Below are 8,737 nucleotides of genomic sequence, written 5' to 3' on the forward strand. Positions count from 1 at the left end.
ACAACGGGGCCCTGATCTCAGCTGGGGCAGGGAAAGTCTCTAGCTGTGTCTGTGCAGCGCCTGGCGCGATGGGGCCCTGATCTCAGCTGGGGCAGGGAAAGTCTCTAGCTGTGTGTCTGTGCAGCGCCTGGCGCGATGGGGCCCTGATCTCAGCTGGGGCAGGGAAAGTCTCTAGCTGTGTCTGTGCAGCGCCTGGCGCGATGGGGCCCTGATCTCAGCTGGGGCAGGGAAAGTCTCTAGCTGTGTGTCTGTGCAGCGCCCGGCACAACGGGGCCCTGATCTCAGCTGGGGCAGGTCTGTCTCTCGCTGTGTCTGGACAGCACCCGGCAGAACGGGGCCCTGATCTCAGCTGGGGCAGGTCTGTCTCTCACTGTGTCTGGATAGCACCCGGCAGAACGGGGCCCTGATCTCAGCTGGGGCAGGTCTGTCTCTCGCTGTGTCTGGATAGCACCCGGCAGAACGGGGCTCTGATCTGAGCTGGGGCAGGTCTGTCTCTCGCTGTGTCTGGACAGCACCCGGCAGAACGGGGCCCTGATCTCAGCTGGGTCTGAGATCCAGACACAGCGCAAGGCCTGGGTCTGCCCCAGAAACACCCCAGGGCCCTGCCCCTCCTTGCCAGGTGCACCAGGTGTGGGGAGACAGGCTCAGCAAGGCAGGATCCAAGTGTGCAGGGGCTTAGTGTGGGGGATCGAGGTGGGGCTTGAGTAGGGTTACCATATGTCCGGATTTTCCCGGACATGTCCAGCTTTTGGGGGCTCAAATCCCCGTCCGGGGGGAAATCCCCAAAAGCCGGGCATGTCCGGGAAAATCGGGAGGGAGGGCTGGGCCGGGGTCGCGGTGCCGGGCTGGGGTCCAGGGGCGCAGTGCCGGGCCGGGAGCCGGGCCGGGGCCGCGGGGTCGGGCTGCCGAGGGGGTGCGCTGGGCTGCGGTGCTGGGAGCTGGGGGGTCGGGCCGGGAGCCGGGCCGCCGGGGGGGTGCGCTGGGCCGCCGGGCCGGGGCCGCGGCCGCGGGGGTGCGCGGGGCCGGGAGCCGGGGGGTCGGGCCGGGAGCCGGGGGGGTGCGCTGGGCCGGGAGCCGGGGGGTCGGGCCGGGAGCCGGGCCGCCGGGGGGGTGCGCTGGGCCGCGGGGTCGGGCCGCCGGGGGGGTGCGCTGGGCCGCCAGGGTCGGGCCGCCGGGGGGTCGGGCCGGGAGCCGGGCCGCCGGGGGGGTGCGCTGGGCCGCCGGGCCGGGAGCCGGGGGGTCGGGCCGGGAGCCGGGCCGCCGGGGGGGTGCGCTGGGCCGCGGGGTCGGGCCGCCGGGAGGGTGCGCTGGGCCGCGGGGTCGGGCCGCCGGGGGGTCGGGCCGGGAGCCGGGCCGCCGGGGGGGTGCGCTGGGCCGCCGGGCCGGGAGCCGGGGGGTCGGGCCGGGAGCCGGGCCGCCGGGGGGGTGCGCTGGGCCGCGGGGTCGGGCCGCCGGGAGGGTGCGCTGGGCCGCGGGGTCGGGCCGCCGGGGGGTCGGGCCGGGAGCCGGGCCGCCGGGGGGGTGCGCTGGGCCGCCGGGCCGGGAGCCGGGGGGGTGCGCTGGGCCGCCGGGGCCGGGAGCCGGGGGGGTGCGCTGGGCCGCCGGGGGCCGGCCGGCAGTGCTGGGCGGGCCGGGGGTGGTCGGCCGGGGGCCGGGGCCGGCACCGCAGGGCCCGAGCCGACCCAGGCTGGAGCCGCCGGGGGGGGGCCAGCCTGGGCCGCGCCTCCTCCCCCCACACCCCCCCTTACCTGCCCAGGCTTCCCGCGAATTAAATGTTCGCGGGAAGCAGGGGAGGGGGCGGAGACTTTGGGGAGGGGGCGGAGTTGAGGCGGGGTTGGGGGCGGGGCCAGGGCCCCGTGGAGTGTCCTCCTTTTGGAGGCACAAAATATGGTAACCCTAGGCTTGAGAGGATTCTGTGTGGGGCAAGCTGCATGCGAGTGGCTCAGTGGGGGATCCGAGTGCAGCGGGAGTGGGGGGGATCTGGATGCACAAGGGCTTGTTGCGGGTCTGGGTGCAATGGTAATGGGACTCTGCACGGGGGTCCTGGTGCAGGTGGTTGGGGCTCAGCAGGGAGGGATCTGGGTGTGGGGTGGATAGAGCTCGGCAGTGGGGGTTGGGTGTGGGGAGCTCAGTGGGGGGTGTCCAGATGCTGGGGGTGTGGGGCTCAGAGGGGTGGGGATCCAGGTGCAGCTGATTGGGGCTCAGTGGAGTGTGGATCTGGGTGCAGGTGGCTCATTGGGGTGGTCCAGGTGCAAGGGGAGTGGGGCTCATCAGGGGGGATTCTGGGTGCCGGGGGTGGGTGAGGCTTAATGGGCGGGTCTGGGTGCAATGGGGTCTAGAAAAACGGGGGTCGGGTAGATGGGGGAGTAGCTCCCCGTGCAGTGATCCCTCCCCCTGCAGCTGAGGAGCGATGGGTGGGCAGTTTGCAGAGATTCCTACAGCCAGGGACGAAATCTGGGGGTGGGTCTGTTATGGCCCTGGATGCCGTGCAGGGGAGGAGGAAGTCCCCTCCCAGCCCAGCCGGGACTAGCAGCTGAGCCTGGCGCAGGGTAGGAGCCACCAGCCAGGTCTTCCCCAGTCCCGCCTCCTGCCCCACAGTGATTTACCTCTCTGCCACCTTCCCTGGGCACCCGAAACTGCTGGGGAGAGTCACATGACCACTCTTGTGGCTTCCCTTTGCTTCCCCCTTCAGAAAGTCATTTTTCTGTGGGGGAGCAAAGAAATCTGTGGGGGACATAAATTATGCACATGCGGAGTGGCGCAGAATTCTCCCAGGAGTAATATCTGGTGTATGAGCTAGAGCGGAGCTTTTAGAAAGAGCTGCCCAATCTCAATGGAAAGTTGGAGTAATGGAGCCTCTACCTCATTCCTATGAGATCTATCAGTTAGCCATTTTAAAATCTATTTACGCTAACAGGGTCTCCTGGTCTGTGCCTGGAGTTGGCAGGCCTTGCTATTATACATAATAATCATGCCATTCATTTTGCACCAGGGCTCAGTTGTAAATTGGCATTTGCCACTGCAACTGGGTGAACGTTTTCAGGTCAAATTTTTTTTCACCAAAATCTTGCAGATTTGGGTCAGTCAAAATATTTTCAGAATTTGAGTTGAATTCACCAAATTGTATCGGTCGGGGAAAAAAAACAGAAAAAAAATCAAGTATCAGAGGGGTAGCTGTGTTAGTCTGAATCTGTAAAAAGCAACAGAGGGTCCTGTGGCACCTTTGAGACTAACAGAAGTACTGGGAGCATAAGCTTTCGGGGGTAAGAACCTCACTTCTTCAGCTGCAAGTAATGGAAATCTCCAGAGGCAGGTATAAATCAGTATGGAGATAACGAGGTTAGTTCAATCAGGGAGGGTGAGGTGCTCTGCTAGCAGTTGAGGTGTGAACACCAAGGGAGGAGAAACTGTTTCTGTAGTTGGATAGCCATTCACAGTCTTTGTTTAATCCTGATCTGATGGTGTCAAATTTGCAAATGAACTGGAGCTCAGCAGTTTCTCTTTGGAGTCTGGTCCTGAAGTTTTTTTGCTGTAAGATGGCTACCTTTACATCTGCTATTGTGTGGCCAGGGAGGTTGAAGTGTTCTCCTATAGGTTTTTGTATATTGCCATTCCTGATATCTGACTTGTGTCCATTTATCCTCTTGCGTAGTGACTGTCCAGTTTGGCCAATGTACATAGCAGAGGGGCATTGCTGGCACATGATGGCATATATAACATTAGTGGACGTGCAGGTGAATGAGCCGGTGATGTTGTAGCTGATCTGGTTAGGTCCAGTGATGGTGTTGCTGGTGTAGATATGTGGGCAGAGTAGGCATCGAGGTTTGTTGCATGGGTTGGTTCCTGAGTTAGAGTTGTTATGGTGCAGTGCGTGGTTGCTGGTGAGAATATGCTTAAGGTTGGCAGGTTGTCTGTGGGCGAGGACTGGCCTGTCTCCCAAGGTCTGTGAAAGTGAGGGATCATTGTCCAGGATGGGTTGTAGATCACTGATGATGCGTTGGAGAGGTTTAAGCTGAGGATTGTAGGTGATGGCCAGTGGAGTTCTGTTGGTTACTTTTTGGGGCCTGTCTTGTAGCAGGAGGCTTCTGGGTACACGTCTGGCTCTGTTGATTTGTTTCTTTATTTCCTTGTGTGGGTATCGTAGTTTTGAGAATGCTTGGTGAAGATCTTGTAGGTGTTGGTCTCTGTCTGAGGGGTTGGAGCAGATGCGATTGTACCTCAGTGCTTGGCTGTAGACGATGGATCGTGTGGTGTGACCGGGGTGGAAGCTGGAGGCATGAAGGTAGGCGTAGCGGTCGGTGGGTTTTCGGTATAGGGTGGTGTTAATGTGGCCATCGCTTATTTGTACAAAATATACAAAAACCTGTAGGAGAACACTTCAACCTTCCTGGCCACACAATAGCAGATGTAAAGGTAGCCATCTTACAGCAAAAAAACTTCAGGACCAGACTCCAAAGAGAAACTGCTGAGCTCCAGTTCATTTGCAAATTTGACACCATCAGCTCAGGATTAAACAAAGACTGTGAATGGCTAGCCAACTACAGAAGCAGTTTCTCCTCCCTTGGTGTTCACACCTCAACTGCTAGCAGAGCACCTCACCCTCCCTGATTGAACTAACCTCGTTATCTCCATACTGATTTATACCTGCCTCTGGAGATTTCCATTACTTGCATCTGAAGAAGTGAGGTTCTTACCCATGACAGCTTATGCTCCCAGTACTTCTGTTAGTCTTAAAGGTGCCACAGAAAAAAATCAAAATGTTGCATTTTGTCATTTCCAACATTCTGGAACATTTTGAGTTTTTTTTTTTTAAATTTGAAACACCTTTTTGTTTCAAATTTCACTGCAGTTTTATTTAGAAGACCTGAAAATGAAACAAAATACTGACAAATGTGAAAAGAATTCATTTTGTGTTGACCGCAATCTATTTTTCTTCTTCTGGTTCAGCTATCCAGTGGAAAAAGCAGTTATTCCCATAGCTGTGTGTGACCTCCGACGCCTCACAGAAATCTGGTACGGATTCAGGTAACGGGGGATTTATCGACAAAATGATTATTCATCGAAAATGCTGAATTGTTTAAAATGCAACTTTGTAAACGGGGCGGTTCCCATGAATCTTCCAATTTGAAAAAAAGCATTTTGAGCGGGCTGGGAAGTTGTGCTAGTATCAAAATGTTTCATTTTGACATTTTGAAAATGAAACGAAGTCTGGTTTTTCTGGCTTGAGCCGACTCTTTCTATGACGCTTTAAGAACATAGGAACATAAGAACGGCCACAGTGGGTCAGACCGAAGGTCCATCTAGATCCTGTCTTCTGACAGTGGCCAATGCCAGGTGCCCCAGAGGGAATGAACAGAACAGGTGATCATCAAGTGCTCCATCCCCTGTCGCCCATTCCCAGTTTCTGGCAAACAGAGCCTAGGGTCACCATCCCTGCCCATCCTGGCTAATAGCCATTGATGGACCTAATCTTCCAGGAATCTATCTAGTTCTTAAGCGAATTAGCCCGGTAAAAAGGTTAAAAAAAGAGAGCCCCAAAATGAAACAAACCTTTTTGAAATGATCCAATCGGACCATGCCTGTGGGCCCGAGCCAAAAACAATGTTGGGTTTTCTCGGCTGGTGAAAATTTTCGAGATTTTGGCTTTTTAATCCCACTTTGGGATAAACATTTTCGAACTTGTGAAAATATTCGGGGCCCAGCGCAGCTCCGCAACAGTCCACTAGGTGGCAGCACTTGACTGTCTGATGGCACTGGGGTGAAACAAATGGACTTTATGAAAGTGGGCTGCGACCGTTCCCTGGTGTAACCCCCTTGAGATGGGGCGGGGCCATCGCCCCCATTTTACAGAGTGGGTCTGATCTTGGAGATTTAGGCTGGGGTAATCAGAGTTGCCTAGGGGAATTAGACACCATGGCGGGAAATCCTGGTTCTCCTTGACAAATCTAGTGACTTCAGTAGGGTCAGGCTGGCGCCCCATGAAATGTGGCTCATAAATCCTTCAGCTGCTTTGGAAAACTCAGCCCTGTGTCCAGACGCAGCAAGAGACAGGCCCTGCCCCAGCTGAGATCAGGGCCCCGTCGTGCCAGGTGCTGCCCACACACAGCAAGAGACAGTCCCTGCCCCAGCTGAGATCAGGGCCCCTTCGTGCCAGGCGCTGCCCAGACACACAGCAAGAGACAGGCCCTGCCCCAGCTGAGATCAGGGCCCCTTCGTGCCAAGCACTGCCCAGACACAACAAGAGACGGTCCCTGCCCCGGCTGAGTTCAGGGCCCCATAGCAGCCTAGGAACTACACCCAGCTGCGTCCCCCAGCCACTCTTGAATTCACTTCCGATTATTCCTCCCCTCCTTTGACTCCAGATCAAGTGAGCGGCCCTGCCGCTCATGGAAAGCCCTTGAGTGAGCATATCCTTGGTTCCATATCTCTCATGCCAGACGGGTGGCTGCTGGACACACTCAGGCCTCTGACTACGGTGGAAGCTAGGCTCTCGGCAGACCCAGGCAGCGTCGCTGGGTCGGTCACCCTTGGGGCAGCTCCCCCCTCTCCCAGCGATGGGCTCAGGCTCTCGGCAGACCCAGGCAGCGTCGCTGGGTCGGTCACCCTTGGGGCAGCTCCCCCCTCTCCCAGCGATGGGCTCAGGCTCTCGGCAGACCCAGGCAGCGTCGCTGGGTCGGTCACCCTTGGGGCAGCTCCCCGCTCTCCAGCGATGGGCTCAGGCTCTCGGCAGACCCAGGCAGCGTCGCTGGGTCGGTCACCCTTGGGGCAGCTCCCCGCTCTCCAGCGATGGGCTCAGGCTCTCGGCAGACCCAGGCAGCGTCGCTGTGTCGGTCACCCTTGGGGCAGCTCCCCCCTCTCCCAGCGATGGGCTCAGGCTCTCGGCAGACCCAGGCAGCGTCGCTGGGTCGGTCACCCTTGGGGCAGCTCCCCGCTCTCCAGCGATGGGCTCAGGCTCTCGGCAGACCCAGGCAGCGTCGCTGGGTCGGTCACCCTTGGGGCAGCTCCCCCCTCTCCCAGCGATGGGCTCAGGCTCTCGGCAGACCCAGGCAGCGTCTCTGGGTCGGTCACCCTTGGGGCAGCTCCCCGCTCTCCAGCGATGGGCTCAGGCTCTCGGCAGACCCAGGCAGCGTCGCTGGGTCGGTCACCCTTGGGGCAGCTCCCCGTTCTACAGCGATGGGCTCAGGCTCTCGGCAGACCCAGGCAGCGTCACTGGGTCGGTCACCCTTGGGGCAGCTCCCCGCTCTCCAGCGATGGGCTCAGGCTCTCGGCAGACCCAGGCAGCGTCGCTGGGTCGGTCACCCTTGGGGCAGCTCCCCGCTCTCCAGCGATGGGCTCAGGCTCTCGGCAGACCCAGGCAGCGTCGCTGGGTCGGTCACCCTTGGGGCAGCTCCCCGCTCTCCAGCGATGGGCTCAGGCTCTCGGCAGACCCAGGCAGCGTCGCTGGGTCGGTCACCCTTGGGGCAGCTCCCCGCTCTCCAGCGATGGGCTCAGGCTCTCGGCAGACCCAGGCAGCGTCGCTGTGTCGGTCACCCTTGGGGCAGCTCCCCCCTCTCCCAGCGATGGGCTCAGGCTCTCGGCAGACCCAGGCAGCGTCGCTGGGTCGGTCACCCTTGGGGCACCTCCCCGCTCTCCAGCGATGGGCTCAGGCTCTCGGCAGACCCAGGCAGCGTCGCTGGGTCGGTCACCCTTGGGGCAGCTCCCCGCTCTCCAGCGATGGGCTCAGGCTCTCGGCAGACCCAGGCAGCGTCGCTGGGTCGGTCACCCTTGGGGCAGCTCCCCGCTCTCCAGCGATGGGCTCAGGCTCTCGGCAGACCCAGGCAGCGTCGCTGGGTCGGTCACCCTTGGGGCAGCTCCCCGCTCTCCAGCGATGGGCTCAGGCTCTCGGCAGACCCAGGCAGCGTCGCTGGGTCGGTCACCCTTGGGGCAGCTCCCCGCTCTCCGGCGATGGGCTCAGGCTCTCGGCAGACCCAGGCAGCGTCGCTGGGTCGGTCACCCTTGGGGCAGCTCCCCGCTCTCCGGCGATGGGCTCAGGCTCTCGGCAGACCCAGGCAGCGTCGCTGGGTCGGTCACCCTTGGGGCAGCTCCCCGCTCTCCCGCGATGGGCTCAGGCTCTCGGCAGACCCAGGCAGCGTCGCTGGGTCGGTCACCCTTGGGGCGGGGCAGTTCCCCGCTCTCCAGCGATGGGCTCAGGCTCTACAGACCCAGGCAGCGTCGCTGGGTCGGTCACCCTTGGGGCAGCTCCCCGCTCTCCGGCGATGGGCTCAGGCTCTCGGCAGACCCAGGCAGCGTCGCTGGGTCGGTCACCCTTGGGGCAGCTCCCCCCTCTCCCAGCGATGGGCTCAGGCTCTCGGCAGACCCAGGCAGCGTCGCTGGGTCGGTCACCCTTGGGGCAGCTCCCCCCTCTCCCAGCGATGGGCTCAGGCTCTCGGCAGACCCAGGCAGCGTCGCTGGGTCGGTCACCCTTGGGGCAGCTCCCCCCTCTCCCAGCGATGGGCTCAGGCTCTCGGCAGACCCAGGCAGCGTCGCTGGGTCGGTCACCCTTGGGGCAGCTCCCCGCTCTCCCAGCGATGGGCTCAGGCTCTCGGCAGACCCAGGCAGCGTCGCTGTGTCGGTCACCCTTGGGGCAGCTCCCCGCTCTCCAGCGATGGGCTCAGGCTCTCGGCAGACCCAGGCAGCGTCGCTGGGTCGGTCACCCTTGGGGCAGCTCCCCGCTCTCCAGCGATGGGCTCAGGCTCTC

This window comes from Malaclemys terrapin, chromosome 21 (genome assembly GCF_027887155.1).
Source record: "Malaclemys terrapin pileata isolate rMalTer1 chromosome 21, rMalTer1.hap1, whole genome shotgun sequence".
Classification (NCBI taxonomy): domain Eukaryota; kingdom Metazoa; phylum Chordata; order Testudines; family Emydidae; genus Malaclemys; species Malaclemys terrapin.